The 21,442-nt window shown below is 35.1% G+C and overlaps 1 protein-coding gene across 5 annotated transcripts in view; it reads left to right on the plus strand.

The window, feature by feature from the left end:
- Positions 1 to 21,442, plus strand: part of LOC106059838 (sonic hedgehog protein) — a 246,213-nt gene that overhangs the window by 106,601 nt on the left and 118,170 nt on the right. Inside the window, exon 1 of one of the 5 annotated variants that reach the window (XM_056003735.1) lies at positions 2,654 to 2,875. The exons of the other annotated variants lie outside the window; for them this stretch is intronic. The gene's annotated coding sequence lies outside the window, so the exon portion shown is untranslated. Of the gene's footprint in view, positions 1 to 2,653; positions 2,876 to 21,442 lie in introns of those variants that run through there. 5 annotated transcript variants of the gene reach the window in all.

Genomic DNA, 21,442 nt, shown 5'->3' on the forward strand with positions numbered 1-21,442 from the left:
TTGCCAAAAGGGGTTTTGAGTTCATATCCACCCTTCACAAGGGTTTGATGCTAAAAAAATACCTCTTCAATATAAAAAAAAGCAAATTACATACTAAAATTATTTGAGCGTAGCCAAGCGAATTGGGGGTTTTGAGTTTAAACTCCTTTCCTCCAGATGGTTTTGAGTTTAAAATCCTCCTACAGAGCGTTTTGAGGTGGAAAACCTCTATTTCAATATTACTCTAAAGCTAACTACAGTTACCAAATTCTATGATCGTAGCTAAATGGGGTTTTGAATTTAAAAAACTACGATAAAGTCCTGAAATTTTTAGTTTAAAACCTCTAACATACGAATTTGACGATAAAACTTTTGATTTCGATATTAAATTTAAAGCAAACTACATTCACCAAATTCCAAGAGCGTATCCAAGAGAGGTTACATTTCTACCAGTGGCGGGGCTCCATTAATAAAGTGCAGTGAATAGTCATCTGCCGAAATTTAAAAACACTAAATGTGGCTCAACAAAGATGGCTAAGACAGATTTTAGGAGTTAGTTATTGAGATCGGGTCTAAGTCAAGGAAATCCTATGCCGAACTGGGAGTCGACCCCTTAGTTAAATTGTGACAGAGCGTCGCATGAGGTTTGAGGGACATGTTCTCCGACAAAATGAATTAAGCATAATAAGAGTTGCGATGACATCCTAGTACAACTTGGCGCCACACATTCATGGAGGTCCTCGGAGCAGGTGGGAAGAGGCTTCAGAAATTACCAGTGACAGATTTTTGTGGAAACAGCTTGACGGCAAATGCGCCGAACGGCGCGGCAGGGTCTTAGTCAGTAAAAACAGCACATACATTTTTGAAATAAGACTTTTTAATAGCAGGAAAATGCACTGTAAATACCTCAGAATATGCATTTTGTTGACATTCTATGCCAGAAATAGTGCTTGGCGGCGGGGCTCCGCCCCGCTCTAGGGTGAGCTCCTAGAGCTCCCCCAGAGCCCCTTGCTGGCAATGGCGGGGAGTCAACAATTTTTTCACTAACTCCAGGAAGAACCTATTCTAGGGCACAATAAACGTGTTCCAAAAGAATAAAGGGTCAGAATGTAATAAAGATTATGAACACACACACACACACACATACATACAAATATTTTTTTCGCGAGGGGGGGGGAGGGGGGGGGAGAAAAATCCCCCCCTAAACCCCCCCCGAAAAAAAATCCTGGCTACGCCCATGCAATACATACAAACGAAACAAATATACAATAATCTTTTTTTTAGCAAGGAACGTTTGGGATTAGATACAAAACTATTACTCCAAAATAAATAAAAAAATTAATAATCATTTTTAAGGAAATAATTCTGATGGCTAGTTCATGAACATACCAATAAAGTGGATGAAGTTGTTATGAATTCTAGACTTGATTGTGATTGATATAAATAGTGAAATTCACAAATCAAAATCATTCGACTGCTACTAAAACAAGCCTAGCTATTGAGAAAGTGGATGATGAAACTAAGAAGTATTAAATATTAGGAGACAAAGGTTCTCTTCTTTGTATTGATTTAACTTGTCAGTGAAATTGGTTTAAAAAAAAAAACTATTTAAAAGCAATACTTCCTCAGACAGGAACTAAAAATACCGAAACTACTTTTAGCAAGAGGGAAACGGTCAGTACCTCTAGAGATAAATAACATTAAAAAGATCCTACCTTGATTTGCACAAATGGTAACATAAATTTCCATACGGACAATAAAGATTATTATAATTATTATTATTATTAAAAAAATTAAGCTAATGTTGATAAATTATGAAGAATTTCGTCATGTGTGTCCACATTTTGTTGTCTAGAATGTTTGACAGGTTTCGAATGTGGCTTCGGGATTGCAGACAATCTACATCCTAGCCCATGTTTGGAAAGAATGTGTGTGTGAACTATGTTGGTTTAGTCAGGCCGCAGTCAGGCGTAAATATCTTCCTTGTCATTAGGTTTAACTATTGCTATATGTACAGATGTATAAATATAAATAACAATAACTAAAAGAGAAAAAAAACAACAGAATATATAAGATTATAGATATATAATAAATAATACATTATATTAATAAAATGTACAATTCATATTTATTTTTCTCAGAAAAGGCCGAGACAATTCAACGATTAGTTAGCAAACATTCTAAATTTGGATTAAATAGAAAAAAATCTTTAAATAATAGTTTATGTTTATTTAAAAAAAAACTTTTTAAAACCAAATTGTATCTTTACGATGTGGCCGTGAACGCCCTAATTTCCCGCCTCCCCCTTTCCATACACCTTCCGAATCCCACCTGCTAACCATCAGAAGCCGTGTATCCCCCAGGAAGGCGATACGAGGTAGACAGTAAAGCGAGCTCCCCCCCAAGTCCCACAAAAGATACTCTACCACATCATGTGATACCAGGCCCGAAACAAAACAAAAATATGATAACACGTCGTTTATTTATCACCCGGTTGAACAATAGTCTTGTGGGGGGCTACACCGAGCAGTAATGACGCACACAGGCCACAAAATTCTTCACTTTTACATATTTTCGCACTCTCTCTCTCTCTCTCTCTCTCTTTCCTCCCCTCTCTCTCTCTCTCTCTCTCTCAATCCCTCTCTCTGACCATAACAACTGCGTCGAATCCTACTGTTCTAAACGTCGTACGTACATTTCTCCAGAATGCAGTATCACTTTTGTTCAAAACTAAACTAGTCAAACGGATATTTTTTTTTTTACATGTATTCTTTTTTTTGGGGGGGAGCTCAGAATGAGCACACTTGGCCGAGGTTTGGAGTGAGTACTAGGCTATCCGGACAATAGTGGAGGATATGCTCACTACAGCAGGGATAGGATCCTACAGGTGGAAGATGTAAGTACTGGATGTCTGCTAGTAATGCATGGTATGGCCTTGATTGAACTCGTGTAGATGTCTGAGAATTCTAATGGTTGATGTGAACCCCTGCCAATAGATGTGTCTAGATGCTAGACATTTTTGTTTTTAAACATTTATTTCAGATCGCAATGACTTGTCATTTTTTTGTTTGGGGTTTCCTAGTGAGATATCTATCTATCTATCTATCTATCTATCTATCTATCTATCTATCTATCTATCTATCTATCTATCTATCTATCTATCTATCTATCTATTTATCTATCTATCTATCTATCTATCTATCTATCTATCTATCTATCAATTTATCAATTTTTTCAAATTATCTATCTATCTATCTATCTATCTATCTATCTATCTATCTATCTATCTATCTATCAACCAATCATATTCTTTCTTCTTTCCTGGTTTTTGTTTATTACACAAAAAATTCATTATAATATTTACATTAAAAAAAAACCAATAATATTTCATTTTCCCAAAGCAATTATTTTGTTCATAATTATTCCAGCGAGCATTAAGAATTAGTTCAAGCATGAATGACAACAAAATGTATGCAATAATTCTTTGGTGTTCAAAATGTCAAGCGAAAATAGCATTCCAACATTTATACAGCCAAAATAACTCGGATAAAATCTAAAAATGACACAATGACATCAATTTAATTTATTCTAGAACCATATATTAGACCTACATGGAAAAAAAATTTGTTTACGAAATCATTAGAATATATCTACAGATTAATTACACATTAATTTTTTAAGCAATTAAAATGAAGTTTGCTCTAAACTAAAATTGACCCTGATAATTACTTTCGAAATTTAAAAAAAGAAGGAAAAATAAGACATACATTATTGTATCCAAGTTATGTAAATCTGCTAGATCTAGAACTGTTACCAAAGGTCATTAGTTTAACTGTGTCATTGTCTGTTGTAGTTAGAATGTCAGTCTGTTTATTAGTTGTTTTTTCTCCTGTTATTAATTGCTGGACAGTCGCGTCGACGCGGTCAATGTAGAAAATCTTAGCCACCTCTGCTGTGTTTTTTATTTTGAAATTTATGTTTGTTTTTTTTCTCTCAAAAAAAAAACAAAAAAAAAAACAACGACACGGATGTAATAAATTGCTAAAATTAAAAATTACTTTTGTTATGAACCATTGGTATTGATCAATAGCATGGGTTAAAAGATAACATGCGAATCAGCTGCTTGGGTTTCAACGAGAGTAATGACTGATACCTAAAATAGTAATTAATTGACTTTTGTATAAAATCTTAATAAGAATGAGCCTAAATTGGGCTTAGAATATTATTTAATTTTAAATGGAGTAAAAAATTAGACGGTAGAAATTATTTGTTTTCTTAAACAGTACATGCAATTCTAGAGCAATTTTTTAACCATTTTAAACATGAGGGTCATTTGTACACATTAGAGCTCAATCAACTTTAGGACTATCCCTAACAATATTATTATAAAAGACTTCATCAACAGTACATAGGCTTTGGAAACTGTATACAATATCATTACTATCTACAATTCGTTGTCTTCTATAAATATTCTATATGCTCCCAGCTTCTTGATATTTAATTCTCTATATTATCTTTACTTTAGAACTTTGTTTTAGAACGAACTATAGAGCGTACGTTTAGTTGCTTTTTTTTACACTCTTTTTATTTATTTAATTAATTTTTAATTTGTTTAAAATTTATTTTTTTTTTTATTTTTTTTGTTCACTTACAAACATTATAGATGAACACTATCAACAAAGTCCCTACTCTCTTGTCATAGCCATACATATGAATTACTAGACGTATAAAGAAATATAGACTTTAAATTATTTTTTGAAATTTGAATATATTGGGAATTAAATAAGAACAAAGGAATGTCAATAGCAGGAATGAATTTCAGAGTTTAAATAAACCTGTAATATTAAAAATTAAAATCTATTAAAAATATTTAGAAATAATGTTTCCATATCAGATAATGCCACTCACAAATAAATGTCAATGAATAGTTTGTCTTGATTCTTTTGTTACAATGTAGCTTTTGTACTGGTCACCATTTTTTTCGTAAACGAATCAATTCTATGGTTTTGAGTTTGAAATGTAAAGACAATCCGTTGTATTTTTTATTGTATATGATTTTATGAAATACTGTGTGCGTCATCTTGCTATCCTTCTTATAATACTTTTAAGTTTCCGCTTGTTTCAAATGTAAAGATCTCATAATATTTTAGCAGCTACGAAAAAAAGTGTTGAGTGAAAGTGTATCAGAGTGTATTCATGCTATAACCACCAAGTTAATGCACTTATTGGGCTAGAAGGCCTATAATCGAATGAAATAGTTGAAAATGTACATTCATAGCATTCTTAATTTAGTAAAGGCTCGTCCATACAGTACCCCTTTCAGATCTTGCGATCTATAGGACAGATGTTTTTATGGCCCCGGTCAACGAGGGTGTCATGTGGTTATCACAAAAACCAACAGCTTTAATTTCCCAGAAACCTTTCTCAGGTACCCATTTTAGTTGGGTGGATTCACGGCCGTCTTCACAATCCCGAAATTCACTGAGATTCAAACCGGGAACCTCTCGGTTCGGAAGCACTCATTGTACTTCTATGCCACGACGCCACCATTGATGTATATATACATGAAGAAATATGAAATTATTGATCTACTAATTACTTATGCAGCTGTTACAAAGCTTTTAGTGAAACAAGATTTAATTTCTACAATTTTATGGCTTTGTTTCGCGCTAATTTATATTTAATCTTTTGACAATCTTTTTTCTTTTTTTTTTCTTTTTTCGCTATAATACTAGTAGACATTTTCACCTCGGACTAAAGTATTTGTTGTTTAGAGTCTGCCAGAAGTAAGGTTGTAAAGTCAATGAAGATGACTGTGTTTCAGTCAAAAGTCAAACTTTATGAGACAGTCTAGACTTAGTATATAGACCAATAAAAGAGAACTCACTTACATAGGGATGGCTTTAAAAAAAAAAAAGAAAAGTGAAACAGTTTTGAGACCAAGAAGTTAGGTAAAGAAGTTCCAATCATTTTGAATACGACTGATATACAAGAGCTAATGTAATAGTTCTTATTAATAGTAGGCCAACTAACACAGTTCTATATAATTTGTTTATGCATAACCCCTTATACCAAACGAGATTTACTCTATAAGTACATTATAAAAGAATGGTATTGCGTTTCACTGAGGACCAATTGCTACAAAATTTACACCACGATATTTATTTGCTTTATTACTAGAATTATACGAGAACTGTATAAATGGAGCCCCTCCCTGTATTCAAATACTTAAGTATTTACTAGCTATCATGGGCGTAGCCAGGGGGGGGGGGTTGAGTTTAAAACCCCTATCAGGAGGTTTTGAATTTAAAACCCCTACTTGGGGGTTTTGAGTTTAAAACCTCCTACCAGGGGGTTTTGAGTTTAAAAGCCCCTACAAGGGGGGGGGGGTTGAGTTTAAAACCCCCTACAAGGGAGGGGTTTGAGTTTAAAACCCCTATCAGGGATTTTTTTGCAGTTAAATCCCTCTCTTCTAAAAACAAAACAAAAAAAAAAAGCAAACGACTATCCCCAAATTTCAAGAGCACAGTTAAGGAAGATTTTGATTTTATAACCCCCTATTCAATATAAAAAAAAAGCAAATTACACACTCAAAATTCTATGAGGGTTTTTGAGTTTAACCCCTCTCTTCAATAGGGTTTGAAGCAAAAAAATACCTCTTCAATATAAAAAAAGCAAATTACGCACTCAAAAATTTTATGAGCGTAGGTTAATGAGTTTCGACTCAGTTTTGAGTTTAAACCCCCATTTAGCTGGGTTTGAAGCTAAAAATGCTTCTTCAATATGAATAAAAAAAAGTAAATTATGCACTTAAAATGTTATGAGCATTTAAACCCCTTTCAGCGGGGTTTGAAGGTAAAAAATACCTCTTTAATATTAAAAACAAAGCAAATTATACACTCAAAATTCTATGAGTGTAGTCAAAGGGGTTTTGAGTTTAAACTACCTCCAGTGGAGTTTGAAGCTAAAAAAATTACTCTTCAATATAAAAAAAAGCAAATTACGCACTCAAAATGCTATGAGAGTTACCAAAAGGATGTTTTGAGTTTAAACCCCCCTTCATCGGGGTTTGATGCTAAACAATACCACTTTAATATAAAAAAGCAAATTACACAGTAAAATTTATTGAGCTTAGCCAAGCCAATTGGGGGTTTTGAGTTTAAACTCCTCTCCTACAGATGGCTTTAAAACCCTCTCCAGATGGTTTTTGAGCTTAAAATCCCACTGCAGAGAGTTTTGAGGTGGAAAACCTCTATCTTCAATATTATTGTAAAGCAAACTACAGTTGCCAAATTCTAAGACCGTAGCTAAATGGGGTTTTGAATAAAGAAAAAAAAAACAACTCCAGAGATTTTTTAGTTTAAAATCCACAACAGATGATTATAACGATAAAATTTCCCTTTTCGATATAAAATCTAAAGCAAACTACAGTCACCTAATTCCAAGAGCGTATTCAAGAGAGGTTATACATTTCTACCAGTTGCGGGGCTCCATTAATAAAGTGCATTGAATAGTCATCTGCCGAAATTGAAAAACACTAAATGTCGCTCAACAAAGATGGCTACGACAGATTTTAGGAGTCATTTATAGCGATTGTGTCTAAATCAAGGATATCCTATGCAGAATTGTGAGTCGACACCTTAGTAAGATTGTGACAGTGTGTCGCATGAGGTTTGCGGGACATGTTTTCCGACAAAATGAATTACGCATAAGAGTTGCGATGACATTCTAGTACAACTTGGCGCCAGTAAGAATGTAAGAATAGCATTTTAGGTTTTTGAAATAAATCTTTTTAATAGCAGGAAAATTTACAGTAGATACCTCAGAATATTCATTTTGTTGGCTTTCAATACCAGAAATGGTGCTTGGCGGCGGGGATTCGCCCCGCGCTGGGAGAGCTCCAAGCGCTCCCCCAGACCCCATTGCTGTCAATGGCGGGGAATCTACAATTTTTCCACTAACTCCAGGAAGAAACATTCTAGGGCACAATAAACGTTTTCCGAACGAATGAAGGGTCATAATGAAATAAAGATCATGTACACACACACACACATACTATTAATTTTTTTTTCGGGGGGGGGGGGGAAATCCCCCCTCCAAACCCCCCCCCTCCCGAAAAAAAATCATGGCTACGCCCATGCTAGCTATGTATTTTACAAATGTATGTCATAATTCTCTAGCCTAGCATTGCAGAATAAAATGATGACACTTTTATCTAGTTGGCAAAAAAAAAACTTTCATTTTGGTATTATTGATCTTGTTTATATTATAGCAAATTCTTTTAAAATCTCTCTCTTTGTTCTTTTCCCATTATATTTACCATACATCAGTCCATATTGTTTTCTCTTCTTTTTCTCTATTACAGAAATGTATTGATTAAAGAAACTTAGATCGGATCTAAATAATCTAAATGTAAAAAAAAAAATTAAAAAAATAGCAGCTTTCTGTGATCTACTTAATTATCAAAACCTGATCTATAAATGTGATTACTTATAAAGTGAATGTTTTGAATGTATAACAAATGTATTTCACTCAAAGTATAACACATGTCATGCTAATGTTTTAAATGCCTCCAGAAACATACACATTTAAATGATAACAAATGTTGGATCACTATTCAGAAATAAGGGCACACAAATGTCAATGTCTTTTTTTTTTCATTATTTAAATATTTATGAAGATAGGAATTAATTCTGAAGAGTTCTAGTTTACATTTTAAATTTAATTAAATTTTTGTTTTAGAATAAAATATTTAAACCATTTGTTATGTATATACATTCTCACCTTTCTTCCTACCTCATTCATTTTAATTACAATTCAAAAGCTGAAGATGAAAAGCACCACAGGACACGCTCGATATATAGAAATTAGTTTGATATACAGTGGTTTCGACTTTCCAGAAAGAAGTATTTAGCATATTTAGACAAAAATATTAACGGAATAAATACTCCGCCTTTTCCCGCTGCAGCCCGATGTCTATAGTTTATGAGTATACAGAATTAAAACAATACTTTAAGAATCACAAAATTTTAGTATAAAACTCAAATATTAATTTTAACACAATGTTCTTTGTATGATAGACTCTAGTAACAGTATACTAACAATGCAGCACAATGTCCTTAGGTCACTTTGAAAACTTACTGAACGTTTAAGGAGTTGTTTAAAAAGAGCAATATTTTATGAAGGGAAATGACAAATGTTATTGACGGGCTGACAATGTTAGTCGAGGTCCTGGTGTTCAGATCCAAAGACACGTGGACGTAGTTGAAATTAGATCCCGCGTCTCCACTTCCAGGAACTTTGATTTTCGCGAAAGGTCTTGAAATGTATCCCCCGCGAAAGTCAAGGGACTACTGTAATATAGCATAAAGCCCAACTCAAGTAGAATACACTAATAATAAATAAATAATTATATGAATCATATAATAAAAAAATAAATAGAGATGATAGATAGATAGATAGATAGATAGATAGATAGATAGATAGATAGATAGATAGATAGATAGATAGATAGATAGATAGATAGATAGATAGATAGATAGATAGATAGATAGATAGATAGATAGATAGATAGATGTAGTAACGAATAAAATAAAACAGATATACATCTGGACACTAAAGTTTATGATGGCAAAGATCAAATGCGCCTCTATTGCTACATTTCTTCTATTGCAAGCTCAAAATGAAACAGGGAAACCTGTTGTTAAATGAAACTATTTCTAAAGCTGATGGTTTACGAGGGTGTCAAGCAACCAGCACAACGACAAACCACTCAAAGATAGATTTAATTTGTTGTATGTAACAACACACCCACAGACACACACACACAGACACACAATTCCAAAGATAGGCGCACACATGAACAAAACTTTGAATTACTCAAAAACATTTATTAGTAACAGCTATGTGGCTTTGGTACAACGAAGTAAACGATACTCACTATACACCTACAGATTTATTCATAACCTCTTTTGTATACTTTAAGGAAAACCATGGATAAGACTAACACTGAATCACGAGAACCAAATACCCAAACATATATTCTAGGCATTTTGCTGAGTAGATTAAAACAAGACCATGCCTGGGACTAAGTACCATTAGATTGGGAAGGAGAGACTACAAATCATGATACTCAATTGTTGCAACAAGTCACACTAAATACGTTTCTCATTGGAACAAAGATTTAGGTTAAGATTCAATATTATGAATTTTCTACAATACCTCAGTTCAAGTTGCACATTTTGAGTGGACAAAACCTCTTTAGCCTAAATATGGAAACTCTAGTTTGACTGTTATAGTTTTTCAAAGTATAACAAAAATTAATTTTTCTAGAGGACTAGAAAACCTTAATTTTGAGCAAATAAAGTTTTCGGGTATTTCAGAATCATTAAAGAGTCGTTCAGGAATATTTTGCTTATTGGAGTCTAGATCTAAAGGACTATCATTTGAATAGTACAGTCTCGTAGATTTATTTCTGGATTTTTTCTCGCGGGAGTAGGAGTGGTGTGGAGTAAAAATGTTTCATTTATTTTTTTTATTTAAAAAGTAGTTATTAAGTGCAAAATAATCGCTTTATACGTTGTATAAAGGAGTTATTGCCTTAAAAAATATTGTATATATTTTTCTCGCATCTAGCCATTCCTTAGAGACCATGTCTAAATTTATATATAAAATTATTTGAGTACATTCTGCGACGTCTGATTGAAATATAGTTATACACACTTTTGTACCGATATCTTTTTTAATCCGCCCTTCAAATAGAAAGCTTTTCTAAAAATAATCTTTAATACACAACTATCACCACTCTTCATAGAACTCCTGGCACTATGCAGATAAGTCAACTATCTTTATATAACTGCTGGGACTACGCAACTAAGTCAGCTAGCTTTATATAACTCATGAGATTACGCAGTCAACTATCTTTATATAAATCCTGGGAATACGCAGTCAAGTCAAATATCTTTATGTTACTCCTGGGACTATGCAGATAAGTCAACTATCTTTACATAACTCCTGGGACTAAGCAGCTAAGTCAATTATCACCACTCAACTCATGGGACTAAGCAGCAAAGTCAGCTATTATCTTCTTTCTTTAAATCTTTGTGACTTAAGACACGCTTTTAATACTATATTATTATTATTTTAGAACTGAGGTAATATTCATTTTCTGGCACTTCCAGAGTCGAGTTTCATTAAGGGAAATAAATTCATTCGGTCAAGCTTCCATTTAGTATCATATTAACAGTGTCCACTGAGGAATTTCTTTGTGAGACAGCTTTGTAACAGAAGTGGCCTCCGATCTGACAGATAACGAGAATCTTCTTAGCAATCCTTAGGACCTGTGTCTAACAGAAGACATGAAAGCCGCTGGTCGTCCACTGCTAAGGTATAAAGATGTATGCAAACGCGACATTAAGCTCTTCAAAATCGACACTAACATCTGGGAAAAAGTGGCACTGGATAGATTCACATGGAGAGCTTGCATAAAGGAAGGGTCCCGGATGGCAGATGCCATACACAGCAGTATTAGAAAGAAGGGTGAAAGTACAACGGCGCCTGGTGATTACAGATGCCCACAACCTGTGGCTGCAGCTGTGTATCAAGGATTGGCCTCACACAAGAAGTTGCAAAAGGGAAAAGATACTTTCTTGAGACGTAAAATGCCACAGAGTGTGTCTGCTAGGTCAATTAACAATATTCCTTGGCTGATCTAACAAATGAGTATATTGTTGTTTTTAGTTATCTTTCATAGTCACCTCATCATTCACTGGTGGTATGGCAGCGCAAAGGTGTTCAGGTTCACATCACGATACAGAATGGGATCTTAGGGCGTCCTTGAGTCAACCTGACGTAAATTTCCACTGATCACATGGCACTCACGTTGACCGTCGATCCCAAAAAAATAGTTTTAACTTTTAAGTCATTGTCTAATATATATAGATTCAACTAGTAACATAAAGTATACATTTCTTTTTTTTTTTAAGATAATACCTCCTTTATGAAGCTAATGCCCGTTTGTTAGAGCGATTACTTTGCTTCTAATCAGTAATGAATGATAGGGAATAAAAGAAACATTGATAACCAGCTTCTTGTCCCCACCCCCTTTTTTTCTAAAATATGCAGGTTACCCCATTGTATAAATTTACTCAAATTCGAGTTTGGTGAAATAGATACGGATTTACATACATTAAAAGACAATTGTCTAAAATTAATTCTACATCAAAGGCGGTGCACAAAATGTTCCTGAGCATCTATTTGTTTATTTAACTTATTACTCTGTCAGTGGGAATTTCCACTGACATGTTCAATATCAAATTTAATTCTAATATTATTGTATTTTGAAAAATTATAACGGTAAAACCAGAGATTTTTATGTGGGGGCTAATTAGCTAGTATTTTTTTGTTGTCCTTCAAGATATGCATACATTGTAAAATTTCTTAGAAAATTGTTATAGCCTTGTCCATCCAAGCTCCAGTATCCAAAAAAGTTTGCAAGCTGATAAGAGAAATTATAAAAATTAATTTTGAAACTGTTTTATAATTAAGAGCCAATATATATAGTATTAATAATAATGATAATAAAAATAATAGTAAAGTTTATTATTGTGCAGCTAGTTCCATTGGAGACTCAGGTTTATCCACTAAATTTGATTCTTGCAGCCTATGTCACTGTAGAATGAAACTTTAACACTAAATTTATATCTATTTTTTCTTTTTGCAATAAACAAAAAAAAAATTTAGGTTTCAATGATGTTACTGTAATCAAAGGTAGTGTCTCTAGAACTAATTGGGCAGAGAGCGATTCCGTTAGCTTTCTCTTGTCTGGTCCAGGAACAGAAATATATCTATAAATAGACTGCGTGGTGCTGAACCACAGTTTGATACTAAAAATAGATTTTATCCGTTCAATTAGTGAAACCTGTCTAGATCAGTTGGTCCCATGTAGACACTGTGTGTGAGACTTTGACAAGACAGTCTTTTATTTGCCGTCTTTAGTGGAAGTGGAAAAGAAAAATTAACATGCACCACTTGTTAGCTCATTACCCTGCAACTCTCTCTCTCTCTCTCTCTTTTTCTCCCCCCCCCTCTCTTTCTCTCTTCTTTTCAATCCTGTTTCTTCCCTCTTTTCCTTGCGTGTCTTGATTGTCTGCTTCCACCCTCTCCCCATAACTCTCTCTCTCTCTCTCTCTCTCTCGTGGACGTTCGCACGGAATCAAAGACTAACACAATAGTTTGCAATCTGGTTAAAAAACAACAACAATGTATTTAAACAATAGACTTTCCTACTCATCAATGTTGTTGTATCTTCTTTTAACTATCACTTTCTCTTATGCACATTAACATTCTCTTTCCTGCTTTTACTAGCTCTTTACAATTGCTTCTCTCTCTAACAAATCTCTCTCTTATAATCTATCGCTCCCCCCTATCTCGCAGGCCTATACGTTGTTTTTTTCTGTTCCTTCTCCCCATCTCTATCGTGTATCTATTCCTCAATCCACATCTCCTTAGTACAAACTTTATTTACTAACATATTTAGCAGTATCACTATGTTTAGAGTTCTGTATTCATTTGTATGTTTTAAGAGATGAGAAAAAGAGATGTTAGCTTTTGATCAATACATAAAAAACATATCACATTCCTAAACAACTTCTATTAATCTGCATATTTTACTTGTCTCAATCGTCGTAACATTATTGTCAACACAAGACATCTGTAAAACGTCTACTAGAAATACCTTACATAATAACGTGTAACATTTGTTATCCAGTAAGCTTAGTCCGAATGATGAATCAACACTAACACACACACACACAAATTCTTGTAAAGCATTTATTTAACTATCTCCAGTTATTTACTATCTATCATTTAAATTACATTAATGAAATCTTTTGGTCAATAATGAATTACTTTTTGTATATACATATAAAAAAAACAACCTATGTACAAACGAGAACGCTACCAGATAAACTCAAGTCTTACAAGTCAATGAGAAATGAGGCTAAACATTCCAGAAGTACCATAAAGAAAATGCCACACAGGAGTGGTAAAGATCTAGACACTCATCCTGGGAGGAAGAGGAGGAGAAACACTTCCAGGGAGGGGGGGGGAAACAAAATGTGGCGCTCAGCGTTTAAACTTAAAAAAAAAAAAGGAAACACAGGTCAAGATGTAAGCGGTAGATCTGTTTAACCTTCCTCGTCTTGCCTTTTTTATATACCCACACACAAACACACCCATACACACACATACACACCTCTTGCGAGCATGCACTCACATTTATTAATCACACACGCACACACAAAGAGCACACACCTATATATGCACGTGTGTTTGTGTATTCAGATATCAATAATTTTATTATATATATTTTATATTGGGTTAGGGTTATATAACACACTGACATGTATAATACGTATACATATATATTATCCATATTATATGACACAAAAGTAAAGTTCCCCTTTCAGACTTTACGACCTATAAAGCAGCTGTTATAAAGGTCATCTGTTTCTGTGGCCCTCTTGTAACGAGGGTGACATGTGGCCAACACAACGCCCAACCGCCTTTTATGTTTTCTAAACTAATGTCAGGAACTTACTAGAACTGGGTGGACTCAAAGGCGCCCTAATGATCCCGAAATTAAAAATCCCAATCTTCACCAGGATTCCAACCCGGGACTCCCGCTTCGGAAGCAAATCGCTTTATCTCTGAGCCACCGCACCTAATACCTACACATATATAAGACTTTTCCATATTGATTTGTTTCTTTATTGATAAGACATAACAACAGATTCTGTTCTACATAAGAGTACGCGGCACACATATTCATCAACATAGTAAACTTCGTTTTTAAACAATTGTTCCTAGTTCAGTTGCAAGTACATATTATTTCAATATAAATACAAAGTAGAAACAATTCTTTTTTTTGTTCTTTGTCTCGTTTGAATATATAATTAAGCCGTGTTTTTGTTGACTTATTCTGAGCTCAACAATTTTCCGTACGTTTGGTGCCACGGGGAATACTGCACTCCTCATTCATCTTCGGACTCGAAGACAAGCCTTATTATTATGGTGCCTCTTCTATGTACTTGCCATTTATTATGTATTGTTACTATTATTATTATCATCGCTAACACGTTAGTATTGTTAACATCTAGAGCATGAACCTTACTCCCCAAGCGTTTGGTTTAAATTGGTTGAAATAGCAGAGAGACAATTAAACGACCCCCATGAGGGCCTAACAGACACATATAGGCTACTTCTTTATGTAAAGCATTTATTTGGATCAAAGAAAATACAATTTAGCGACAGGCGATTGTTCCTAATCAACTTGTGAATAACATCGAACGTCTTATATTCAGCATACTAATAACACGTCTTGCTTTTAGAAACGTCTCCCACGTCATTATTTTTAAGCTATTTTGTCACGATATCAGAAAAATGATAAGTTGGCGTTAACATCTGAGGGATTTCGGCGGTGATGTAAAAGACGCTAAGTCTGCTAATAATAAGGGTGATTGTGGCCCCAGAGCTAGTTTTTATGTTGCTAGAGTGATTTATACTGATCTCTTTTGTTGCAATGCATTTATCAGACATTTTACCCGAGTTCATCTCAACAACCATTACGATACCATCGCGCACTTGACACAAAAATCTTTCAGTTTGTGGACAGCTAGTTCAAGTGAAAGATGGCTATTTGAATTTCTTCTCTAGGCAGGGTCGGATTTAACTATAGGCAACACGAGCTGTACCTCCAAGATAGGTCCAAGAAATATTTATTAGTAACATATAATATCTGAACTTAAAAGGGCCCCATAACTCAAACTACATACTGCAATGTCTCTACAACATTTCTTTTGGAACTGATATGTTCACATTTATTTTAAAAGATATGGTATAGCGTCATTGCCGCAGTGAAAACTTAGCATTTAAAATGTCTAAGTCTCTTGTCTGTCACATATGACTATGATCTGACAGTTTACAAGTATTTCTCTCGCCGTCAGTGATTTTTTTTTAACAACTTAATATTTTTTTTAACCTAGCTTTATGATTATAAATTTTAAAAAAAGTTATGTTAATATAAAATAAATAAAAAAATACTTAAACTTTAGCCAGTTGAAAATTGAATTTAACATTATATGTGCTATACATAGTGCTATACATAGTTCTACACATAGTTCTATACATAGTGCTATACATAGTTCCTTAATAATACATAATTCTATACAATAGTTCCACACATAGTGCAATGGAGATTCGAAGTAACGAAACGTTTACTATGCAATAAAACGTAGAAATGCTTGGTAAATTTAATTTGTAATCCACTTCTAATGTCAGCCGAGCCGTGTGATTGTCAAAAGAGCCTGCTTGAACAAACCGTTCTGTCTGGAAGAGGTCCAAGTCAATGCCTATGTAAAACATTGCTACTTCCGATGTATCTGGCACTCTGGCTGCATGGACTAGAGTACATGGCTCAAGACGGAGTACACCGGGAACCTCCGCCATTCCTATCTTTTACCGTGCAGGACTTGTCCTTAGTGTAACGTCCCCTTGAGGAATGGCGCATGGATTATCAACAGGGACATGGAAGCTCTCCGCACTGTGCAATGGGAAAGCTCTTGCATAGGAGTTTTGTTTTACTATTCATTTAGCCTAATCACTTCCTCTAGTGATCGTTTCCACCCGAGTGTCACGTTGAGGCAGAATAGCGTACCCGGACTTTGCCGAGCCAAATAAAGATATCGAATTCTTCTTGAATATGCTTCAGTTTCTCACCATGTTCAACATTTCAATAACGTCCTTTTATCAACAATTTTTTATAGTTTGCAAACTCCAAATACATTTATGAATCAAAAAGTTATAAACTGAATGGAAACTGGGTAGATGAGTATTTCAAGAACTATTTTGGCTTTTTTATTCTTATATATTTGACAGTTTAGGGGGGAAAAAATAACTACCCAATTGGCCATACAATGAAAAATTCCAGGTTGACCGTTATAATTTTTCAAAAATATAATCTTAAAATAAAATTGACTCACGGTAATTGCCACCATCGACTCAAAAGTTTCTTTGTCGCCATTAAAGAGTTGAGATGTGCGCGAATATCTTGCGTAATGTGTTATGAAGAAATCATTAGTTGCACTGTTAATAGAAGGACATGATTGGGCAATGCTCAGTGGAAAGAATCCACAAGGCTTCAGTTCCAATACAAAGGTTTGTTGGAACAAAACACGTTGTGTGGAATTACCTAAGGTCGTTGGACCCTAGCTTGAGAATCCTTGATGCAAGTCCTTCTCTCCTTCGCGCGTGCTTCTACTCTTTTTCTTTTATCTTCTCTTCTTTTCTTTTTTTTTTCCCCCTTAACTTTGGTGATTAGTGATTTAAGAGCTAAGAGGTGGTCTGTACGTTGTGGGTGAGTCGTCTGCCAACTTGGCGGTAGAGGGCACTGCTTGTAACAGACGCGGAGAAAAAGAGAAACGAAAAGGAGGGGGGAGGAAAGTGGAGCGCCAGGCTTAAAACGAGAGCGCGTGGAATGAAAGCGTCCTGGATTATGATGATTGAAGGAAAGAGGGTGGCCGGCAGGAGAGTGAAATGGGTTTGTGGGTGGGAGATGGCAGGGGGAGAGACAGGATGGGAGGGGGGGTGAAACGAAAGTTTGAATAGAGAGAGAGAGGGGGGGGCACGTTAGGTGAAAAAAACGATGCACATTCTATGAAGTAAAGTGAAGGAACTAAACTGAAAGTCAGAAAATCTTTAGAAAGTCTAGCTCCGATACGTAAAGATATGTGAGGAGAGACAGACAGACGGACAGACCGATAGTGAAGGACACATTGAAAGACTGAAACAAATCGGACGTGAATGAAAGACGTATAGCCAGTTGACGGAGCTAGAAAGTTATTAACACGGCCGGCACTGCCTTATCACTGGACTCGGAACACGGTTTGAAGTCTGTGGTCTTGGATAGGTCTTAATGTTGGCTGTCAGGAGGATAATGCAGCCATCACAGTGCCCCAGATTCCAGGGACTTTCTTTAAATAGAATGTCGGGTAGCTGAGTACATTCCAATGTTGGAAATCTATTTTTATTCAGTGACGAAGTGAAGATGGCGGTTATAAAACGTGAACGGAGGCTGCAATCTGTGATGAGTCTTTAATTGACAAAACTAGCGACAAGAGCGTTGCGTGATTTTCTACATGTAAGCGATTTATGGCAACTTTGGAGCCTTGCAGGGTGTGTACTGCCTGAAGATGAGAGGCGGAATCGGTACTTGATAGGGATGTCAAGCCATGGTCTTTTTTTAATTATTATATCGGGTTATATCGGGACTAAATTATTTTAGTTCTGCATTATTCGCAGATATTGACAACCTTCTGTCATACTAGCTACTTACATTTTAATTAAAATGTTTACTTTTTTGTTTAGAATTTTTTTTTAAGTAGTGTTTTTATTATACACGTAAAGTGCAATGGTACATATAATACAATAATGAAGAATATATACAATGAATTTAATTAGATAATTATTTAATAACCACAGTTAGGCACCTGCCTTTTTACCTGCCTGAGCGGAACGCTTCGAAGGCCAATTTTAAATTAGTGTTTCCACACAAACTGTCTTAGTAACCTTATTTTCTGTCTAAAAGTCTGCGCAACTAAGTTTGATTTCAGTACAGAGAAATTCACGATTTTCTTGAAATGTTTCAGTTCTCTTTTGCTCACCTTCTGATTCCAAATCGTTCCACCCTCATGACTCGCGTCTCTCTCTCTTTGTTTTTAACTGTTAAAATGTCTCACTCATGAATTTAAAAATATTTCTTTTACAATAGTTTAAAATCAAACAGAAAATCCAAACACTTGTTCACAAAATGATTGTACCCATAGTAGCACCCATACTATGAGTAAAGGACAAAAAGTTGTTTTTTCTATACGATTGTTCCCCGTCCTGCGGACATGACCAGACCAGCGCGTTGTCTAAGGCGGTGGCCCCCCAGTGAATAGAAAAATAAAACAGAAACAGCGAAAAAAAAATAAAATGACGCAATTTATTTACAAACCGTCGTGTGCTCCAACAATAACTTTGGGCACAAGTTTCTCTATTTCTTCTCTAAAGTGTGAGGCCCTTGCTAATATAGACTTTTCCGTGACTCAAGGCTTCTATCTTCCCCTTCGTTTTACTAAGATGGGTAAATAATATTCGAATAATATTTAGACTCGCTATTAATATTCAAACTTTAATTTAAATTATGTTTAAAATCCCACAAACTCACTATAGTTTAGCCTAAAAGCAAAGGCGGTTATTCTAAAGAGTTATACGACTTCAGGCTAGCAATATTTTTTTTTTGTTTCTACTTAAAAGCTAAAAAAAATTAATTAATAAAGCGTTGTCGGACCATAACTGTATGTTTTTGAATATGCTATAATGAATGTCAGTTACACCGTCAGCTTCACTCATGGAATAAAGTGATCATATCTTCATCATGATTTGACATGGCCGTAATTCTCTGTCAATCAAGCCATCCTATCGACTCCAGGACTGGGGTTCGTCATAACTTCATCCTAACTTTGGCATTCCTATTATTATTTGTCAGTCAAAGCACCAGCTCCGGCCGGAGACTTTGTCCCTGGAGGAAAAGGCAACAGCCAAATATTGAAATGTTTGTCTTATCAGTGTTGATGGCTTTGCCAGTTGTGCACTTAGAGAGTTACTTTCCCTTGTCTAGTATTTCCTGAAACATGAGGTAGTCTCCCTTGCCACTAAACACAAGAGATGGTGCTGCGACTTAATGTATGGCCCAGGGCGTACCCAGTAAAAATACTAGGTAGATAGTGCTTCGTGGCAGTGGTACAATTAAAATAAAGAAACACATTACATGGCTTTTGAAGTTTCAATGGAAATATTAATTTTGTACTGAACGAAACTCGGAGTCATAAAATAAACGCTTACAAAAGATGCAAAAAAGTCCATGGGCATTATTTATGCCAGTTGTGTGTATTCGTTAAAGATGGATGCTACAATGTTCAATAAAGGAAAATAAACTCTAGATAGGGAACAGATGTTTTTATGAAATTTAACTTTGTTTAATGTTTTTCAAATTGAATGCTGTTTACAGTTTGACTTTTCATTTATAACATTTTTTTTTCTGGAGCAAATATTTAGTTGTTAGCTTCTATAAGCGATTTATAGTCCATTTTATAATATCCACCGCAATGCAGAACCGCCTTAGGCACTGGCAAACTAGGCAGTGCCTAGGGCCTCCTATTGGTGGGGGTCTTGCACAGCACTCAAAACATTTTTCTAGAAAAGAAGTAGCTAAACTTGGGTCTAATGTTATTGTTTTAGCATACTGGATTTTTAAATAAATTGCGTAGCTTTATTTTTTCGCAATTTATTTTTTTTTTTCTATTTCATTTTGGGGTCACCAAATTCACTTCTCCTAGGGCCTCCAATAATCTAAGGCCGGCCTGTTCAATGTAATGGATTTACTTACCGTAGTGTCCTGTCTTTTTGCATTAGTCCTAGTTTAGTGGTATTACGTAAGTGACTTCTAATTTAGTGGTTTTAGTTTAGAAGTTGTTTTTTTTTAATAAATGTATGATAGTACTGTACATGAGGAAACCGGATTTAGGACTCGCACCAACCAAGAAATATACCAGCTATATGAAGACCTCTCCATAGTGACACCAACCAAGAAATATACCAGCTATATGAAGAACTCTCCATAGTGACACCAACCAAGAAATATGCCAGCTATATGAAGAACTCTCCATAGTGACACCAACCAAGAAATATGCCAGCTATATGAAGACCTCTCCATAGTGACACCAACCAAGAAATATACCAGCTATATGAAGAACTCTCCATAGTGACACCAACCAAGAAATATGCCAGCTATATGAAGACCTCTCCATAGTGACACCAACCAAGAAATATGCCAGCTATATGAAGACCTCTCCATAGTGACACCAACCAAGAAATATGCCAGCTATATGAAGACCTCTCCATAGTAACACCAACCAAGAAATATGCCAGCTATATGAAGACCTCTCCATAGTGACACCAACCAAGAAATATGCCAGCTATATGAAGACCTCTCCATAGTAACACTAACTAAGAAATATAGCAGCTATATGAAGAACTCTCCATAGTAACACTAACTAAGAAATATAGCAGCTATATAAAGACCTCTCCATAGTAGCACTAACTAAGAAATATAGCAGCTATATGAAGACCTTTCCATAGTGACACCAATCAAGAAATATACTAGCTATATGAAGACCTCTCCAGTGACGGAAATTAAAAGGAACAGATTACGTTTGGCATGTCAACTCGAGAACATATGAGCAAAGATTGTTCACCTGCAAAAACCTAAAGGCAGGCGCCCCAAAGACAGACCACGAATACGATGGCTTGATGATGCAGGGGCAGATCAACAATATCTCAGAATCCGGCATGGAGATGCAAA

Source organism: Biomphalaria glabrata, chromosome 11 (assembly GCF_947242115.1).
Source record: "Biomphalaria glabrata chromosome 11, xgBioGlab47.1, whole genome shotgun sequence".
Classification (NCBI taxonomy): domain Eukaryota; kingdom Metazoa; phylum Mollusca; class Gastropoda; family Planorbidae; genus Biomphalaria; species Biomphalaria glabrata.